This window comes from Pleurodeles waltl, unplaced genomic scaffold (genome assembly GCF_031143425.1).
Source record: "Pleurodeles waltl isolate 20211129_DDA unplaced genomic scaffold, aPleWal1.hap1.20221129 scaffold_39, whole genome shotgun sequence".
NCBI classification, from domain to species: Eukaryota; Metazoa; Chordata; class Amphibia; order Caudata; family Salamandridae; genus Pleurodeles; species Pleurodeles waltl.
In genome coordinates, this window is record NW_027150097.1 from 7892500 (window position 1) to 7912851 (window position 20352).

The window sequence follows — 20352 nt, forward strand, 5'->3', positions numbered from 1 at the left end:
ATATCAAGAGCGCAGCTGTCAATAGTTCAGCAGGTTCACAGTGCAGAAGGTTCAGTGGCACCAGGGTCCCCTGCGTCCCAATCACAGCTGGTTTTTAACTTCTGTATTCAGGGCATGGGAGGGGTGTGTTGCATCGTGCACACACAGTGCCTGTTCCGCAAATAAGTTTTAATAAATACACAGAGAATAATATAGAGTCATTGGCCACGAGGAACACCTTCCCTGACCTTTTATTCTCTCCGGTTCCACGTCACCACGCCTACCATCCAACTCCAAAACTCGGGGGAGACTAACACTCCCTACCTCCCTTGGTGTGCATCATAGGCGTGCCCATGACGAACACAACATTTCTCCTTAACCAATACAAAACAAACATAGCTGCTCAAAAAAAAGATACTATACTAAAACAGTATACAAGAATAGTACACAACAAGAAATGCCACATTCAGTCAATCCACCCCGAATCCTTGCAGCCGCGTTGAGCATGGCGGTCGAGGACTCAAACTGTAGCGTTCCATCCTTGTCTCAGAGGCACTGAGTTGATTGGTATGGAGCCAGGCACCTCCTGATCTGAATCTTGAACTGGCTCCAAATTCTGCATGTCCACACCCCCTGTAGTAGATGATTGAGAATTAGTAGCAGTCACCACCGGCCATGTGCACTGGCTCAATCTTCTGCATGTCCACACCCCATGTAGTCGATGATTGAGAATTAGTAGCAGTCACCACCGGATTCACTGTCAGGATGATCCATCCTCTCTCCTTCATCAGCTTCAGATCCCTCTGTTTCCCTGAGCAGGAAGGTCTGGAATTGAAAATACAGAGGACATTAAACAACATTCACTCAGTACATGGCACTCATTTTGGTTGATACGCTCGAAAATGAGCCATGAGCGTGGTGTGAAGAGTGTCAGGATGGCCGAGTGCTCTAAGGTGCTGCGTTCAGGCTGCAGCCTCCCTTGGAGACGTGGTTTCAAACCCCTCTTCTGACAAGTGTCTTTTGCGAGGTGGATACATTTTTGGACTTTTTTATTTCAAGCACCCTTATCAAAAACAATGTCAACAGTTTCTGTAAATTATCGATAAGATCTATTTTCCGTTGCTTGCACTAATTGCCTGAAGTTGGCTAAATCGCAGTAAATCGGTAAAGCAGGAAATCACAGCATCTTCAACAAATCGTGATAGAGGGGCCGAGATAAAGGTTTCGACCCTACATATCAAAAGCGCAGCTGTCAATAGTTCAGCAGGTTCACTGTGCAGAAGGTTCAGTGGCACCAGGGTCCCCTGCGTCCCAATCAGAGCTGGTTTTTAACTTCTGTATTCAGGGGATGGGAGGGGTGGGGGTGTCGCGTCGTGCACACACAGTGCCTGTTTTGCAGAGAAGTTTTAATAAATACACAAAGAATAATATGGAGTCTTTGGCCACGAGGAACACCTTCCCCTACCTTTTATTCTCTCCGATTCCACATCACCGCACCTACCATCCAACTCCAAAACTCGGGGGAGACTAACACTCCCTACCTCCCTTGGTGTGCATCATGGGCGTGCCCATGACGAACACAACATTTCTCCTTAACCAATACAAAACAAACATAGCTGCTCAAAAAAAAGATACTATACTAATCCAGTATACAAGAATAGTACACAACAATAAATACCACATTCAGTCAATCCACCCCGAATCCTTGCAGCCGCGTTGAGCATGGCGGTCGAGGACTCAAACTGTACCGTTCAAGTCCTTGTCTCAGAGGCACTGAGTTGATTGGTATGGAGCCAGGCACCTCCTGATCTGAATCCTGAACTGGCTCCAAATTCTGCATGTCCACACCCCTTGTAGTAGATGATTGAGAATTAGTAGCAGTCACCACCGGCCATATGCACTGGCTCAAAATTCTGCAAGTCCACACCCCATGTAGTAGATGATTGAGAATTAGTAGCAGTCACCACAGGGTCCACTGTCAGGATGGTCCATCCTCTCTCCTTCATCAGCTTCAGATCCCACTGTTTCCCTGAGCAGGAAGGTCTGGAATTGAAAATACAGAGGACATTAAATAACATTCACTCAGTACATGGCACTCATTTTGGTTTATAAGCTGGAAATTGAGCCATCAGTCTGGTGTCAAGAGTGTCAGGATGGCCGGGTGGTCTAAGGTGCTGCATTCAGGTCACAGTCTCCCTTGGAGACGTGGGTTCAAACCCCTCTTCTGACAAGTGTCTTTGCAAGGTGGATACATTTTTGGACTTTTTTTTCCAAGCACCCTTATCAAAAACAATGGCAACAGTTTCTGTAAATTATCGATAAGATCTATTGTCCGTTGTTTGCACTAATTGCCTGAAGTTGGCTAAATCGCAGTAAATCGGTAAAGCAGGAAATCACAGCATCTTCAACAAATGGTGATAGAGGGGCCGAGATAAAGGTTTCGACCCTACATATCAAAAGCACAGCTGTCCATAGTTCAGCAGGTTCACAGTGCAGAAGGTTCAGTGGCACCAGGGTCCCCTGCGTCCCAATCACAGCTGGTTTTTAACTTCTGTATTCTGGGCATGGGAGGGGTGTGTTGCATCGTGCACACACAGTGCCTGTTTCGCAAATAAGTTTTAATAAATACACAGAGAATAATATAGAGTCATTGGCCACGAGGAACACCTTCCCTGGCCTTTTATTCTCTCCGGTTCCACGTCACCGCGCCTACCATCCAACTCCAAAACTCGGGGGAGACTAACACTCCCTACCTCCCTTGGTGTGCATCATAGGCGTGCCCATGACGAACACAACATTTATCCTTAACCAATACAAAACAAACATAGCTGCTCAAAAAAAAGATACTATACTAATCCAGTATACAAGAATAGTACACAACAAGAAATGCCACATTCAGTCAATCCACCCCGAATCCTTGCAGCCGCGTTGAGCATGGCGGTCGAGGACTCAAACTGTACCGTTCAAGTCCTTGTCTCAGAGGCACTGAGTTGATTGGTATGGTGCCAGGCACCTCCTGATCTGAATCTTGAACTGGCTCCAAATTCTGCATGTCCACACCCCTTGTAGTAGATGATTGAGAATTAGTAGCAGTCACCACCGGCCATGTGCACTGGCTCAAACTTCTGCATGTCCACACCCCATGTAGTCGATGATTGAGAATTAGTAGCAGTCACCACCGGATTCACTGTCAGGATGATCCATCCTCTCTCCTTCATCAGCTTCAGATCCCACTGTTTCCCTGAGCAGGAAGGTCTGGAATTGAAATACAGAGGACATTAAACAACATTCACTCAGTACATGGCACTCATTTTGGTTTATACGCTCGAAATTGAGCCATGAGGGAGGTGTGAAGAGTGTCAGGATGGCCGAGTGGTCTGAGGTGCTGCGTTCAGGTCGCAACCTCCCTTGGAGGTGTGGGTTCAAATCCCACTTCTGACAAGTGTATTTTGCGAGGTGGATACATTTTTGGACTTTTTTTTCCCAAGCACTGTATCAAAAACATTGTCAACAGTTTCTGTAAATTATCGATAAGATCTATTTTCCGTTGCTTGCACTAATTGCCTGAAGTTGGCTAAATCGCAGTAAATCGGAAAGCAGGAAATCACAGCATCTTCAACAAATCGTGATAGAGGGGCCGAGATAAAGGTTTCGACCCTACATATCAAAAGCGCAGCTGTCAATAGTTCAGCAGGTTCACAGTGCAGAAGGTTCAGTGGCACCAGGGTCCCCTGCGTCCCAATCACAGCTGGTTTTTAACTTCTGTATTGAGGGGATGGGAGGGGTGGGGGTGTTGCGTCGTGCACACACAGTGCCTGTTTTGCAGAGAAGTTTTAATAAATACACAAAGAATAATATGGAGTCTTTAGCCACGAGGAACACCTTCCCCTACCTTTTATTCTCTCCGATTCCACATCACCGCACCTACCATCCAACTCTAAAACTCGGGGGAGACTAACACTCCCTACCTCCCTTGGTGTGCATCATGGGCGTGCCCATGACGAACACAACATTTCTCCTTAACCAATACAAAACAAACATAGCTGCTCAAAAAAAAGATACTATACTAATCCAGTATACAAGAATAGTACACAACAAGAAATACCACATTCAGTCAATCCACCCCGAATCCTTGCAGCCGCGTTGAGCATGGTGGTCGAGGACTCAAACTGTACCGTTCAAGTCCTTGTCTCAGAGGCACTGAGTTGATTGGTATGGAGCCAGGAGCCTCCTGATCTGAATCTTGAACTGGCTCCAAATTCTGCATGTCCACACCCCCTGTAGTAGATGATTGAGAATTAGTAGCAGTCACCACCGGCCATATGCACTGGCTCAAAATTCTGCAAGTCCACACCCCATGTAGCAGCTGATTGAGAATTAGTAGCAGTCACCACCGGGTCCACTGTCAGGATGATCCATCCTCTCTCCTTCATCAGCTTCAGATCCCACTGTTTCCCTGAGCAGGAAGGTCTGGAATTGAAAATACAGAGGACATTAAATAACATTCACTCAGTACATGGCACTCATTTTGGTTTATATGCTGAAAATTGAGCCATCAGTGTGGTGTCAAGAGTGTCAGGATGGCCGGGTGGTGTAAAGTGCTGTATTCAGGTCACAGTCTCCCTTGGAGACGTGGGTTCAAACCCCTCTTCTGACATGTGTCTTTTGCGAGGTGGATACATTTTTGGACTTTTTTTTTCCAAGCACCCTTATCAAAAACAATGTCAACAGTTTCTGTAAATTATCGATAAGATCTATTGTCCGTTGCTTGCACTAATTGCCTGAAGTTGGCTAAATCGCAGTAAATCGGTAAAGCAGGAAATCACAGCATCTTCAACAAATCGTGATAGAGGGGCCGAGATAAAGGTTTCGACCCTACATATCAAAAGCACAGCTGTCAATAGTTCAGCAGGTTCACAGTGCAGAAGGTTCAGTGGCACCAGGGTCCCCTGCGTCCCAATCACAGCTGGTTTTTAAGTTCTGTATTCAGGGCATGGGAGGGATGTGTTGCATCGTGCACACACAGTGCCTGTTTCGCAAATAAGTTTTATTAAATACACAGAGAATAATATAGAGTCATTGGCCACGAGGAACACCTTCCCTGACCTTTTATTCTCTCCGGTTCCACGTCACCGCGCCTACCATCCAACTCCAAAACTCGGGGGAGACTAACACTCCCTACCTCCCTTGGTGTGCATCATAGGCGTGCCCATGACGAACACAACATTTCTCCTTAACCAATACAAAACAAACATAGCTGCTCAAAAAAAAGATACTATACTAAACCAGTATACAAGAATAGTACACAACAAGAAATGCCACATTCAGTCAATCCACCCCGAATCCTTGCAGCCGCGTTGAGCATGGCGGTCGAGGACTCAAACTGTACCGTTCAAGTCCTTGTCTCAGAGGCACTGAGTTGATTGGTATGGAGCCAGGCACCTCCTGATCTGACTCTTGAACTGGCTCCAAATTCTGCATGTCCACACCCCCTGTAGTAGATGATTGAGAATTTGTAGCAGTCACCACCGGCCATATGCACTGGCTCAAAATTCTGCAAGTCCACACCCCATGTAGTAGATGATTGAGAATTAGTAGCAGTCACCACAGGGTCTACTGTCAGGATGATCCATCCTCTCTCCTTCATCAGCTTCAGATCCCACTGTTTCCCTGAGCAGGAAGGTCTGGAATTGAAAATACAGAGGACATTAAATAACATTCACTCAGTACATGGCACTCATTTTGGTTTATAAGCTGGAAATTGAGCCATCAGTCTGGTGTCAAGAATGTCAGGATGGCCGGGTGGTCTAAGGTGCTGCATTCAGGTCACAGTCTCCCTTGGAGACGTGGGTTCAAACCCCTCTTCTGACAAGTGTCTTTTGCGAGGTGGATACGTTTTTGGACTTTTTTTTTTCAAGCACCCTTATCAAAAACAATGTCAACAGTTTCTGTAAATTATCGATAAGATCTATTGTCCGTTGCTTGCACTAATTGCCTGAAGTTGGCTAAATCGCAGTATATCGGTAAAGAAGGAAATCACAGCATCTTCAACAAATCGTGATAGAGGGGCCGAGATAAAGGTTTCGACCCTACATATCAAAAGCACAGCTGTCAATAGTTCAGCAGGTTCACAGTGCAGAAGGTTCAGTGGCACCAGGGTCCCCTGCATCCCAATCACAGCTGGTTTTTAACTTCTGTATTCAGGGCATGGGAGGGGTGTGTTGCATCGTGCACACACAGTGCCTGTTTTCTCAAATAAGTTTTAATAAATACACAGAGAAAAATATAGAGTCATTGGCCACGAGGAACACCTTCCCTGACCTTTTATTCTCTCCGGTTCCACGTCACCGCGCCTACCATCCAACTCCAAAAGTTGGGGGAGACTAACACTCCCTACCTCCCTTGGTGTGCATCATAGGCGTGCCCATGACGAACACAACATTTCTCCTTAACCAATACAAAACAAACATAGCTGCTCCAAAAAAAGATACTATACTAAACCAGTATACAAGAATAGTACAGAACAAGAAATGCCACATTCAGTCAATCCACCCAGAATCCTTGCAGCCGCGTTGAGCATGGCGGTCGAGGACTCAAACTGTACCGTTCAAGTCCTTGTCTCAGAGGCACTGAGTTGATTGGTATGGAGCCAGGCACCTCCTGATCTGAATCTTGAACTGGCTCCAAATTCTGCATGTCCACACCCCCTGTAGTAGATGATTGAGAATTAGTAGCAGTCACCACCGGCCATGTGCACTGGCTCAAAATTCAGCATGTCCACACCCCATGTAGTAGATGATTGAGAATTAGTAGCAGTCACCACCGGATCCACTGTCAGGATGATCCATCTTCTCTCCTTCATCAGCTTCAGATCCCACTGTTTCCCTGAGCAGGAAGGTCTGGAATTGAAAATTCAGAGGACATTAAACAACATTCACTCAGTACATGGCACTCATTTTGGTTTATAAGCTGGAAGTTGAGCCATCAGTGCAGTGTCACGAGTGTCAGGACGGCCGAGTGGTTTAAGGCGCTGCGTTCAGGTCGCAGTCTCCTTTGGAGGCGTGGGTTTGAATCCCACTTCTGACAAGTGTCTTTTGCGAGGTGGATACATTTTTTGTCTTTTTTTTTCCAAGCACTCGTATCAAAAACAATGTCAACAGTTTCTGTAAATTATCGATAAGATCTATTGTCCGTTGCTTGCACTAATTTCCTGAAGTTGGCTAAATCGCAGTAAATCGGTAAAGCGGGAAATCACAGCATCTTCAACAAATCGTGATAGAGGGGCAGAGATAAAGGTTTTGACCCTACATATCAAGAGCGCAGCTGTCAATAGTTCAGCAGGTTCACAGTGCAGAAGGTTCAGTGGCACCAGGGTCCCCTGCGTCCCAATCACAGCTGGTTTTTAACTTCTGTATTCAGGGCATGGGAGGGGTGTGTTGCATCGTGCACACATGGTGCCTGTTTCGCAGATAAGTTTTAATAAATACACAGAGAATAATATAGAGTCATTGGCCACGAGGAACACCTTCCCTGGCCTTTTATTCTCTCCGGTTCCACGTCACCGCGCCTACCATCCAACTCCAAAACTCGGGGGAGACTAACACTCCCTACCTCCCTTGGTGTGCATCATAGGCGTGCCCATGACGAACACAACATTTCTCCTTAACCAATACAAAACAAACATAGCTGCTCAAAAAAAAGATACTATACTAATCCAGTATACAAGAATAGTACACAACAAGAAATGCCACATTCAGTCAATCCACCCCGAATCCTTGCAGCCGCGTTGAGCATGGCGGTCGAGGACTCAAACTGTACCGTTCAAGTCCTTGTCTCAGAGGCACTGAGTTGATTGGTATGGAGCCAGGCACCTCCTGATCTGAATCTTGAACTGGCTCCAAATTCTGCATGTCCACACCCTTTGTAGTAGATGATTGAGATTTAGTAGCAGTCACCACCGGCCATGTGCACTGGCTCAAACTTCTGCATGTCCACACCCCATGTAGTCGATGATTGAGAATTAGTAGCAGTCACCACCGGATCCACTGTCAGGATGATCCATCCTCTCTCCTTCATCAGCTTCAGATCCCACTGTTTCCCTGAGCAGGAAGGTCTGGAATTGAAAATTCAGAGGACATTAAACAACATTCACTCAGTACATGGCACTCATTTTGGTTTATAAGCTGGAAGTTGAGCCATCAGTGCAGTGTCACGAGTGTCAGGACGGCCGAGTGGTTTAAGGCGCTGCGTTCAGGTCGTAGTCTCCTTTAGAGGTGTGGGTTCGAATCCCACTTCTGACAAGTGTCTTTTGCGAGGTGGATACATTTTTTGTCTTTTTTTTTCCAAGCACTCGTATCAAAAACAATGTCAACAGTTTCTGTAAATTATCGATAAGATCTATTGTCCGTTGCTTGCACTAATTTCCTGAAGTTGGCTAAATCGCAGTAAATCGGTAAAGCGGGAAATCACAGCATCTTCAACAAATCGTGATAGAGGGGCAGAGATAAAGGTTTTGACCCTACATATCAAGAGCGCAGCTGTCAATAGTTCAGCAGGTTCACAGTGCAGAAGGTTCAGTGGCACCAGGGTCCCCTGCGTCCCAATCACAGCTGGTTTTTAACTTCTGTATTCAGGGCATGGGAGGGGTGTGTTGCATCGTGCACACATGGTGCCTGTTTCGCAGATAAGTTTTAATAAATACACAGAGAATAATATAGAGTCATTGGCCACGAGGAACACCTTCCCTGGCCTTTTATTCTCTCCGGTTCCACGTCACCGCGCCTACCATCCAACTCCAAAACTCGGGGGAGACTAACACTCCCTACCTCCCTTGGTGTGCATCATAGGCGTGCCCATGACGAACACAACATTTCTCCTTAACCAATACAAAACAAACATAGCTGCTCAAAAAAAAGATACTATACTAATCCAGTATACAAGAATAGTACACAACAAGAAATGCCACATTCAGTCAATCCACCCCGAATCCTTGCAGCCGCGTTGAGCATGGCGGTCGAGGACTCAAACTGTACCGTTCAAGTCCTTGTCTCAGAGGCACTGAGTTGATTGGTATGGAGCCAGGCACCTCCTGATCTGAATCTTGAACTGGCTCCAAATTCTGCATGTCCACACCCCTTGTAGTAGATGATTGAGAATTAGTAGCAGTCACCACCGGCCATGTGCACTGGCTCAAACTTCTGCATGTCCACACCCCATGTAGTCGATGATTGAGAATTAGTAGCAGTCACCGCCGGATTCACTGTCAGGATGATCCATCCTCTCTCCTTCATCAGCTTCAGATCCCACTGTTTCCCTGAGCAGGAAGGTCTGGAATTGAAAATACAGAGGACATTAAATAACATTCACTCAGTACATGGCACTCATTTTGGTTTAAATGCTGGAAATTGAGCCATCAGTCTGGTGTCAAGAGTGTCAGGATAGCCGGGTGGTTTAAGGTGCTGTATTCAGGTCACAGTCTCCCTTGGAGACGTGGGTTCAAACCCCTCTTCTGACATGTGTCTTTTGCGAGGTGGATACATTTTTGGACTTTTTTTTTCCAAGCACCCTTATCAAAAACAATGTCAACAGTTTCTGTAAATTATCGATAAGATCTATTGTCCATTGCTTGCACTAATTGCCTGAAGTTGGCTAAATCGCAGTAAATCGGTAAAGCAGGAAATCACAGCATCTTCAACAAATCGTGATAGAGGGGCCGAGATAAAGGTTTCGACCCTACATATCAAAAGCACAGCTGTCAATAGTTCAGCAGGTTCACAGTGCAGAAGGTTCAGTGGCACCAGGGTCCCCTGCGTCCCAATCACAGCTGGTTTTTAACTTCTGTATTCAGGGCATGGGAGGGGTGTGTTGCATCGTGCACACACAGTGCCTGTTTCGCAAATAAGTTTTAATCAATACACAGAGAATGAAGAACCAGAACCTTATGGGCCTGGCGGCGCAGGGTACGCCTGAAATCTCCTTGGATTCACCTGCCTCAACTAACAGAGACACGGGACACTCTGTCAGGCGTAAAAGATCAGATTTTATTAGCTGCAGCTAGTACAGTTGTCCAAGAAGTACACAAGGTATGTTCTCAGGAGACTGCCACTTTACTTTGTGGCGCACAATCTTATATACCGTATAAAAACCATTTATTAACTACATACACTCCCAGAACACATAGAAAGGAGCCAGTAAGAATAATGTAAAGATAGAACAGAGCCAATAGAAATGTCGGAAAACAAGACAGCACCAATAGAAGGAATTGGAAAACAAAGTATCAAGTGACTTAAGGTTGCCTTCCCTCCAGCTGTGTTTGTCACCCCTCCCTTGAACTAATTCATTAACCGATCCACAACGAAGTTGCATGTGGTGCGATAAGTTTGTGTGCGTTTGGAGGACAGTTGTGAAATGAGAGAATACTAGCAAAGGACAGCGAAGGCCAGACGATAAGATAAGATCGGCGGAGAATAGTGTGAGCCTACAGATAGTTGAAACAAGGATTAGAAAACCAGACAGGGATTAGTGTACTTGGTCAGACCTTAATACCAGCCTTGTAAAGATAGAGGCAGAAGGCTGTTTTGAACACCATGTTGCAGAATAAGCAGAAAAGGCAGAATGGACTTCGTTCGCTGTGCTGCCTGAGTGAAGGCAACATAAAATGGCGGCGGGCCACAAAATGGCGGGTCGATACGATCGTATTAAAAATCGAATTTCCTCAGACCCTCCTTTTGCCAGAACTCAGGCAAGATACACAAACTCATGTTAATCTGAGTCGATGTCTATGGCCATGAGGTCATCAAGCTGTTGCTGTACCATCATTTTGATATTCTCTGCTCTTTGTGACTTGGGTTTGGGAATACATGCAGTAGCACATAGGTTGCAGATGGCAGGACCGCAGTGCATACAAAGACAACAAGAGAATATAAAAGCTAAAATTACTCCAAAGAAAGTCAATACCTTCCAACCCCATTTGGACAGTAATCCCCAAAACCACTCTGAAAAGGACCAATCTCCTTCGTCCTGATGAATCGACTCGGAGATTATGTGTAACTTAGAGATAGCTTGGTATACTGTCGGAGCGTCATTAGGTATGAAAATACAGCAACTTGATCCGATCAATTTGCATACTCCACCACGGTCCGCAAGAACAAAGTCTAAGGCAACACGGTTCTGCAAGGTCATAAGACGATCAGCCTGTAGTTCAGCTGTAATGTTACTTAAAGCTCCTACAGTGATGTCTATGGTGGTTTCTACGACACAAACCAATTGCCTTATATTTCTGCTGTTGGCCATTGGACCCCAGAAGGGAAGAAATCCTTTGAGGAAATCTCCTCCCTCTTGTCCTGCTGTGTCTTTCGAATCCACAATCCCTCTGCCATATCTATTTTTATGATGGTTCGCAGGAGCGGTGTATGTAGGGGGAAGAAGAAAGGCTATATAACAAGTACCAGAGAAATCAGCTGGCAACCATGTATAAGACCTATCGTGGCAAACAAAGTATGTACCTTGAGATGGTACTAACGGCAGTGAATTCAGGGCTGAATAAACATATGTATGGGAACATAAACTTTCTCTTTGTCCGGTGTTTGGAGTTCTACCATTTATTTGCAGACAGAAATTTCCTTGTTGGGGTATGACCCGTATCGGAGGAGATTTTCCTTGCTTAACCTTATCATTGAGGCTGGAAATGTAATTAGTTATGTTCCAATTGGTATATGCTTTTCTTTCATCTATGGAAGCTTCACTTTTTTCCATGATTTTAGCCATAGCTACCATTCCCTTTATCAATAAACTATGACTGAAATTTGAACCAACACTATGTGAACTGACAGGTTGTTTAATTTTACTTTGATATGCATTATTGAAAATGACAAAATAAGCCCAAGCGGAACCTTCATAGGAGAATGGAAGAACTAAATATGGCATTCCTTTTTCTACCGTATGTGGTATGAGTCCACACACCCAACAGTCAGTTGTATTGATCACTAACTGATGTTGATGTAACAACTGGACGAAGGAATTGTTAAAGTATTCAGTTCTTCTGATGAGTTCATGCTGGGGAAGAGTGTGAAATAGGTGCGGAGAGATAGTAGAAGAAGATGTAGAGGTAGGAGAAGAGACAACTTTTTGCTGCAGAGTAATAATGATCCAGTTTACAGATGCCAAAAGAATACACGACAATATAATGACGCATAGAGCAATACTACAATGACTACATATTTCTTTACAATTATTCTTTACATTTTTACTTTCTCTTTTATCTAATGTAGCCTCCATCTTTCTAAGTGGATGCTCACGGCAATCTTCCTCAATCACTGTAGTCACGATTATCTACCGTCCTATGACACTGTGAGGTCCTGCAGGCCTATTGCCACTTACTCAGGTCGTAACTAAGACTCCTACCGTGACCCTGCAACCGGGATAGAGTACTACATAGGAGAGAAATTTACAAGTTCTTTGGTCTTGGTCTCAAATTATAGCGTTCCTGTCCAGAGGCAGTCTGGTTTTGAAACAATGTTCCTGGATTTGTCGTGTTCAAGCGACGATGCGATGGTATTGCTTCTTGAAGGATGTCGTCGTCCTCTTTCTCAGAAAGTGTTCCAATTAGACGCGCATCACTGAATGGTACAAATTGCGGAACTTTCTCACTTTCAGAGTCACTGATGCCTCTACGGACCCACTGATCGAAAGGCAAGGGCAAAGGCACTTTCTTGCAGTGCACGGCATGCACCCAGTTTTTCTTTCCTTCGACTTTAACTGCTGTTCTTGTGGTCAAAAGAACCAGGCGTGGCTCTCTCCATCTGGGCTCCAAATTTCTCTGTCGTTGGAAATTTTTCGTGCAGACCCAGTCACCTGGTCGGATGGAATGACCTGGGTCTGTGGAAGCCTCTGGTAGAGCACTCTGAACCTGTTGATGAAGAACACGCAATTTAGTTGTAAGGTCATGCAAGTAGTCAATCAACATCGGGTATGGCAAGTCTGAGTATTTCTTAGGGCGAGGAACTCCCCATACATTAGCTGGGCGACCAAATATCACTTCGTAAGGGCTAAGCCCCAAACGAGAGTGTACTGCTGTTCTGGTGGACAGAAGAGCCAATGGTAAAGCATCAGGCCAATTAAGTCCTGTGCTAGCTTGCACCTTAGCAATTTTAAGCTTCAAGGTTCCATTGTAGCATTCTACTAAACCAGCCGACTGTGGGTGATTCGCCGCGTGGAACTTCTGTTTTATGCCAAGACCTGCACAAACTTTTTGCATGACTTGACCCACAAATTCGCTCCCATTGTCACTCCAGACAATGCGCGGCAAACCAAACCTAGGGAAGAATTCTTTCAAAAGTATTTTGGCAGTTGATAAAGCAGTATTGTCCTTCAGAGGGTAGGCTTCTACCCATCTAGAAAAAGCACATACTACCACCAGAACATATTTGAGGTTGTTGCATCGTTCCATGTGAATATAATCGATCTGCAACACCTCAAATGGATATGTTGGAGGAGCAAAATGACCTGCTGGAGTTGGGGTTCCCTTTCCCGGATTGTACATCAAGCAAACAATACAATGTTTTACTACATTATTTGCACACTTTGGGATCCCCTCATTTTGCCACACTGGAGCCAGAAGTTTACATATTCCTTTTGCACTTAGGTGAGCTGGACCATGTGCCATAGTAACTACAGGTAGTACATAAGCATCTGGTAACAGCCAACGTTGATGTTCTGATAATTCAACCCAACATCCCATCTCATCTAACATTCCTGTACTTTCCTTCCACTTTCTCAACTCATTCTCCGTAGCCTCTCCTTGAATTGATTTCACACTCTCTACTGTATCTTCACACATTCCCTTTTCTCTTACGCAGTTTGCGGGACCTGCAACATACATTCGACTTGTGTTGTCTCTGGCTGTCTTTTTCGCTACCTCATCTGCAAATGCATTTCCTCGACCAACATCGTCCACAATCTTTTTGTGTGCACTACACTTCACGATTGCTATCTGAGTAGGCATTGTAAGTGACTCAAGAAGTTCAGTCACTAATTGACCATGTTGTATCTTAGTACCATGGGAAGTAAAGAATCCTCTTTCCTTCCATAAGCGCCCAAAGTTAAACGCTACACCAAAAGCGTATTGGCTATCAGTGTACACGTTTACTCTTTTTCCTTTGGATAACACACACGCTCTAGTTAAGGCTATCAATTCAGCTGCCTGAGCTGAATTATGTCTAATGCGTGCTGTCTCCACAATCGTATGCAAAGTAGTAATAGCGTAGGCTGAAACTGTATCTCCATTCGGGAGCTTGAAACAAGAACCATCTACCCATAGTGTTCCATCTGGATTCACTAATGGCGTGTCTTTTAGGTCAATTCTACCCTTAGTCTCTTCTTCAGTACGGAGAAAACAATCATGCTGTTCAGAGACATCTCTCTCTTCTGGAAGAGGCAACAAAGTAGCTGGATTCAGGGTATTACATCGTTTGATGTGTATGTGACTAGCCAAAAGCGTCAGCTCATATCCGGACAACCGAGCACTCGTAAGATGCTGCGTTTTTGTCCTATTTAGTAAAGTATCCACTGCATGTGGCACCATAACAATGAGAGTATTATCTAGCACTACTCCAGCAGACTGTCGAATAGAAATTGCTGCTGCCGCTGTCGCCTTAAGACAACTAGGCAATGCTTTAGCTACTGGATCTAACGTAGCTGAGAAATATGCGCATGGTCGCTGTTGATCTCCAAAACGCTGCGTTAAGACTGACAATGCACAACCCTCTCTTTCGTGGACATAGAGCGTAAAGGGCTTACTGTAATCAGGAGTACCCAATACAGGAGCAGAACACAAAGCAATACGCAAATCAGTAAAACTCTTCTGACACTCGTCAGTCCACGGAAGAGGCTGAGGCGTATCTTTTAAAGTTAGCGCCAACAGCGGTTTAGCCAATAAAGAGAAACTCGGAATCCACTGTCTACAATAAGAAGTAATGCCCAAAAAGGCACGTACCTCTCTTTGTGTGGATGGCACTGACATTTGTGCAATTGCCTGAATTCGTTCGGGGGTCAATCGTCGTCCCTCCTTTGACAAGAGATGACCCAAATAAGTCACCTCGCGACAGACATATTGTAATTTAGAAGGAGAAACCTTGTGATTCAGATCAAACAAATGACGCAACAGTGCAACGGTCACGTTTTTGCAAATCTCCTCTGAATCAGCTGCAACTAATAAGTCATCCATGTACTGAATGAGAGCGGCACCGGACGGTAAGGAAAAGGCATCAAGATGACATTTTAGAGCTTGACTGTAAATAGAGGGACTTTCACAATAACCTTGAGGTGCGCGTTTAAACCGGAAGCTTCGGCCTCCGAGGGAAAAACCAAAAATATCTCTACTCTCTTCGGCGATGGGAATACTAAAGAAAGCATTCTTTAGATCAATAACTGAAAACCAAGTCGCTGTAGAAGGTATCATCGTCAACAGAGCAGTGATATCTGGGACTACAGGAAACTGCGGTACGACAATCTTGTTTACCTCCCGAAGATCAATTACAAAACGATAAACAGGAGGCTGAGAAGGATCAGTGCGTTTAAGAACCGGAAGAACAGGACTGTTACATGTATTTCCTCTCGTTTCCTCAACCACACCCTTCTGAATCAAATCATGGACAATTTCCAGAAGTGCTTTCTCACCTTCAGTAGAGATTCTGTATTGCGGAATACGTGGCATTTCAGCATTGGGCTTAAGAGTAACAACATAAGGTGGGATCTCAAGACAACCAACGTCATTCGGACCCGTAGCCCAAAGCGTTTCGGGAAGAGAAAGCAATTCAGGTGGGAATTGATCTTTTGATAAGTACATTGGACTAGTCATTTTCTGTCCTAGAGTGAGGTATACACCAGAAGGTGAACAATATATCGTAGCATGCATTCTTTTTAATAGATCTAAACCCAACAGATTTTCACCACAACCATTCGTCAGAAGAAGCGGAGCTTCTAAATCATAAGGGCCTATTGAAACAGGCAAAGGGCAAGAAACTGGATTGCGAACAGGGGCGCCAGAAAATCCTACAGATACATTCGTTAAGCCAGACAAAGGTGCGCCAGGGAGTTTAGAATGAATGATAGAGCTTCTCATGGCACCAGTATCTAAAAGAAATGGCTCTGAAACACCCATTGTAGTGACATTAACATAAGGTCCATTCTGATCCACTGGAATTGACGTAACCCCCTTACTTTGTCCATGGCTGTCCTATTCAAAATGAAGACTTTCATTCCCTCCTTCAATATACTGATCCTCACTGTAATACTGTGTAGACCTAACATTTTGCTGGTCAAAGTAATTTCCGGAATTTGGAGGAACAAAAGAACGCTGCTCTTGGGTTAACACACCTCGACCTCTACCTCTATTTGCTGACTGAGGACCACCACGACCTCGTGAAGCAGATGTTGCTCCATTACGCTGCAACAATGCCGGACAACTGTTCTTAAAATGACCTTCCTCCCTACAATAAGCACATTGATTGGGACCTAGCAAAGGTCTTGGAATGAATGGTTCAGGCTTTTGATACAACCTCTGAAACTGCGGAGGCTGTTGAAACTGAGGCTGAACATAACGAGGAGGATAAGCCTGTTGCAAGAGAACTTTAGTTTTTAATTCTTTCGTCTTTTTCTCTTGTTTTTCCCTTTCTTCTTTGTCTCTATTTTCATAATATTGTGCAGTAGCCAATATCTGGGCGGAAGAAGAAACTGCCCATGAACTCTCGGAGTCTTTTAGCTTGTGTGATAGTTCAGGAAGCAAGTTATATACGAACTTATCCACAAATAATCGCTGTCCCCCTTCTGTAGCCATATCTTGACCACTGTGATCAATGAATGTCTCCTCGAATCGGGTAAAGAAATCGGAAACACTTTCATCTTTCTTTTGTTTACATGCTGCTAGCTTATCCCAATTAACTCTCAAAGCAGGCATCATTGTTTTCATTAATGTAATAATCCTACCAGGGAGTTCTGAGATCAAAGCGTCGGGCTTTGCACCACCTACTTGACCTCTATCTGCGGCAATAATAGCGTTCCAATCGCCGCCTAATTCTTGAGCGTGATCCTCTCTACGAATTTTAGCCCATATTGTCTGTGGAACTACATTTCCCATCAACATGTCAATATCTGCTAGATTCATAGTACATGCATCAACTGTTTGCGACAACTCTTTATAGTAACCAGCAGGATTTTTGCGTGAATCTGGTAGTGACTGTTTAAGTGCTAAAACTTCAGACCTTTTCCAGGGGACATGTATCCATATGCGCTGAAAATGCGCAGGAATAGCTGGATTAGCACCTGCTGCTGCAACTTCTTCCTTCCATATTGGAGAAACCTCTCTCATGGGATAGTTTTTCAGTGCTGTCCTAACTGAAGGATCAGAATCAGGAAAAGTCTGTGAGAACAATAGGGATCTGAAAGAAATAAGTGTTCTGACAGCGTTTTCAACCTTAGGACCCACAATAAGTCCTTTGTCAAAGTCAGCCTGAACATCTAACAGATCCTGTGGGACCGAACCCAAATTCATATCCTCCCATTCTTTAGCGAGAGTATCGCACATAACTTTAAAAACATATCTCTGCGTAGGTGCATTCCATTGCAGAAAGGTGGACATAATATCAGACGTACTATATTGGGGACCCTTCTTGATCCATCTACAAGCAAGTGAGTCCAATTTTTCTCGCTCTTCGGAGTCTGGGAATTGACTACGAGACTGTCTTCGAGAAAAAGCTGGAGACACATTTAAAGCTTCAAAGAAAGGTGATAAGAGACCAGAGACAGTATCTGCAAATCGCTTACGCATAGATGGAGAATTTGACATAAGGATAGGGGACAAGGTATTAGGTGAATTAACTAAAGGAGCATTAGGAATTGCCAAAGGAGCAGAAGGCAAAGGAGTTAAAGGCAAAGCTGGCATAGGCAATACTTGAGGAGGCAATTGTGGAAAAGCTGGAGCAGGCGGAAGCACAACTGGCGGCTGAACAGGCTGTAACATCGGGGGTGCATTAGCACCTTGTACATAGGGCGGAGGCAATTTCAATAAGTGGGACATTAAGGAATCTTCCTCAAAATCTTTTCTCTTATCAAGGGAAGAGATAGGCAACGTCGGATAGCATTTATCTATTGCCATTCGATGCTGTCTGTCTGAAATTTCCATTGCATTATCTATTTCATCATCTTTGAATTGCTGAGCAGCCTGTATAATCGTCATTCCCTGTGTTTTCCTATCTCGTTTCGCTTGTTTAATTTCTCTCTGTTTGGCTTCCTTACGCCAAAGGCGAAAAGAGTCAAACATTGCCGGCCGGGCTTTTCTTTTAAATAACGTTGCTTCTAAATTATCTAGCACATCAGTTTCGAAACTACCATTTTCTGGCCATTTTAAAACACCATCTTTCTTTGTATATCGGGTCCATGTCTTATTAAAGGCAATAGGACCAACACCATGTTTAGAATAGAACTCATATGTGGGAGTTCCAACCGAAGGAATCGGACAGGAGTCCTCAAGCTGGGAGTCCCTATTACAACCAAAGCAACAAAGTTTTCCAAACTTAGTCAGACCAGACATCTCACGATTTTTACTGGCTGTTCACAAACATCAAGGGGGTAAAACTTTCAGTTTACACAGCACAAATGCACTTACCCCTCGGCTTTGGCCACTGCAATGGCCAAATCTAAGGACCTAAGGACAAAACAAAGACCAAAATTTGTGGGCGCGACCCACCAAATACTTAACTAAGGATGTCTTCTTACACCAACAGAGGCCCGTCTATCGTCTCGCTTTACCATACATCATCAAAGAAAGGGCCAAGGCAGGGCGGCAGTCAGGGCAGCAGTCGTCAGTAGCCGTCAGGAAGGAGTAACCGCGCTGAAAAAGACCTTCGGACCACTTCGACATACAGGGGTCGCTTGACGTGGCTCGCGATTCCTCCAGAATTTTCTTGCGGGGTTCCTCACGACCTTCAGGCAGAATCGGTACCGCTGAAGCCGCCCCACGTTGGGCGCCAGTTGAAGAACCAGAACCTTATGGGCCTGGCGGCGCAGGGTACGCCTGAAATCTCCTTGGATTCACCTGCCTCAACTAACAGAGACACGGGACACTCTGTCAGGCGTAAAAGATCAGATTTTATTAGCTGCAGCTAGTACAGTTGTCCAAGAAGTACACAAGGTATGTTCTCAGGAGACTGCCACTTTACTTTGTGGCGCACAATCTTATATACCGTATAAAAACCATTTATTAACTACATACACTCCCAGAACACATAGAAAGGAGCCAGTAAGAATAATGTAAAGATAGAACAGAGCCAATAGAAATGTCGGAAAACAAGACAGCACCAATAGAAGGAATTGGAAAACAAAGTATCAAGTGACTTAAGGTTGCCTCCCCTCCAGCTGTGTTTGTCACCCCTCCCTTGAACTAATTCATTAACCGATCCACAACGAAGTTGCATGTGGTGCGATAAGTTTGTGTGCATTTGGAGGACAGTTGTGAAATGAGAGAATACTAGCAAAGGACAGCGAAGGCCAGACGATAAGATAAGATCGGCGGAGAATAGTGTGAGCCTACAGATAGTTGAAACAAGGATTAGAAAACCAGACAGGGATTAGTGTACTTGGTCAGACCTTAATACCAGCCTTGTAAAGATAGAGGCAGAAGGCTGTTTTGAACACCATGTTGCAGAATAAGCAGAAAAGGCAGAATGGACTTCGTTCGCTGTGCTGCCTGAGTGAAGGCAACATAAAATGGCGGCGGGCCACAAAATGGCGGGTCGATACGATCGTATTAAAAATCGAATTTCCTCAAGAATAATATAGAGACATTGGCCACGAGGAACACCTTCCCTGACCTTTTATTCTCTCCGGTTCCACGTCACCGCGCCTACCATCCAACTCCAAAACTCGGGGGAGACTAACACTCCCTACCTCCCTTGGTGTGCATCATAGGCGTGCCCATGACGAACACAACATTTCTCCTTAACCAATACAAAACAAACATAGCTGCTCAAAAAAAAGATACTATACTAAACCAGTATACAAGAATAGTACACAACAAGAAATGCCACATTCAGTCAATCCACCCCGAATCCTTGCAGCCGCGTTGAGCATGGCGGTCGAGGACTCAAACTGTACCGTTCAAGTCCTTGTCTCAGAGGCACTGAGTTGATTGGTATGGAGCCAGGCACCTCCTGATCTGAATCTTGAACTGGCTCCAAATTCTGCATGTCCACACCCCCTGTAGTAGATGATTGAGAATTAGTAGCAGTCACCACCGGCCATGTGCACTGGCTCAAAATTCAGCATGTCCACACCCCATGTAGTAGATGATTGAGAATTAGTAGCAGTCACCACCAGATC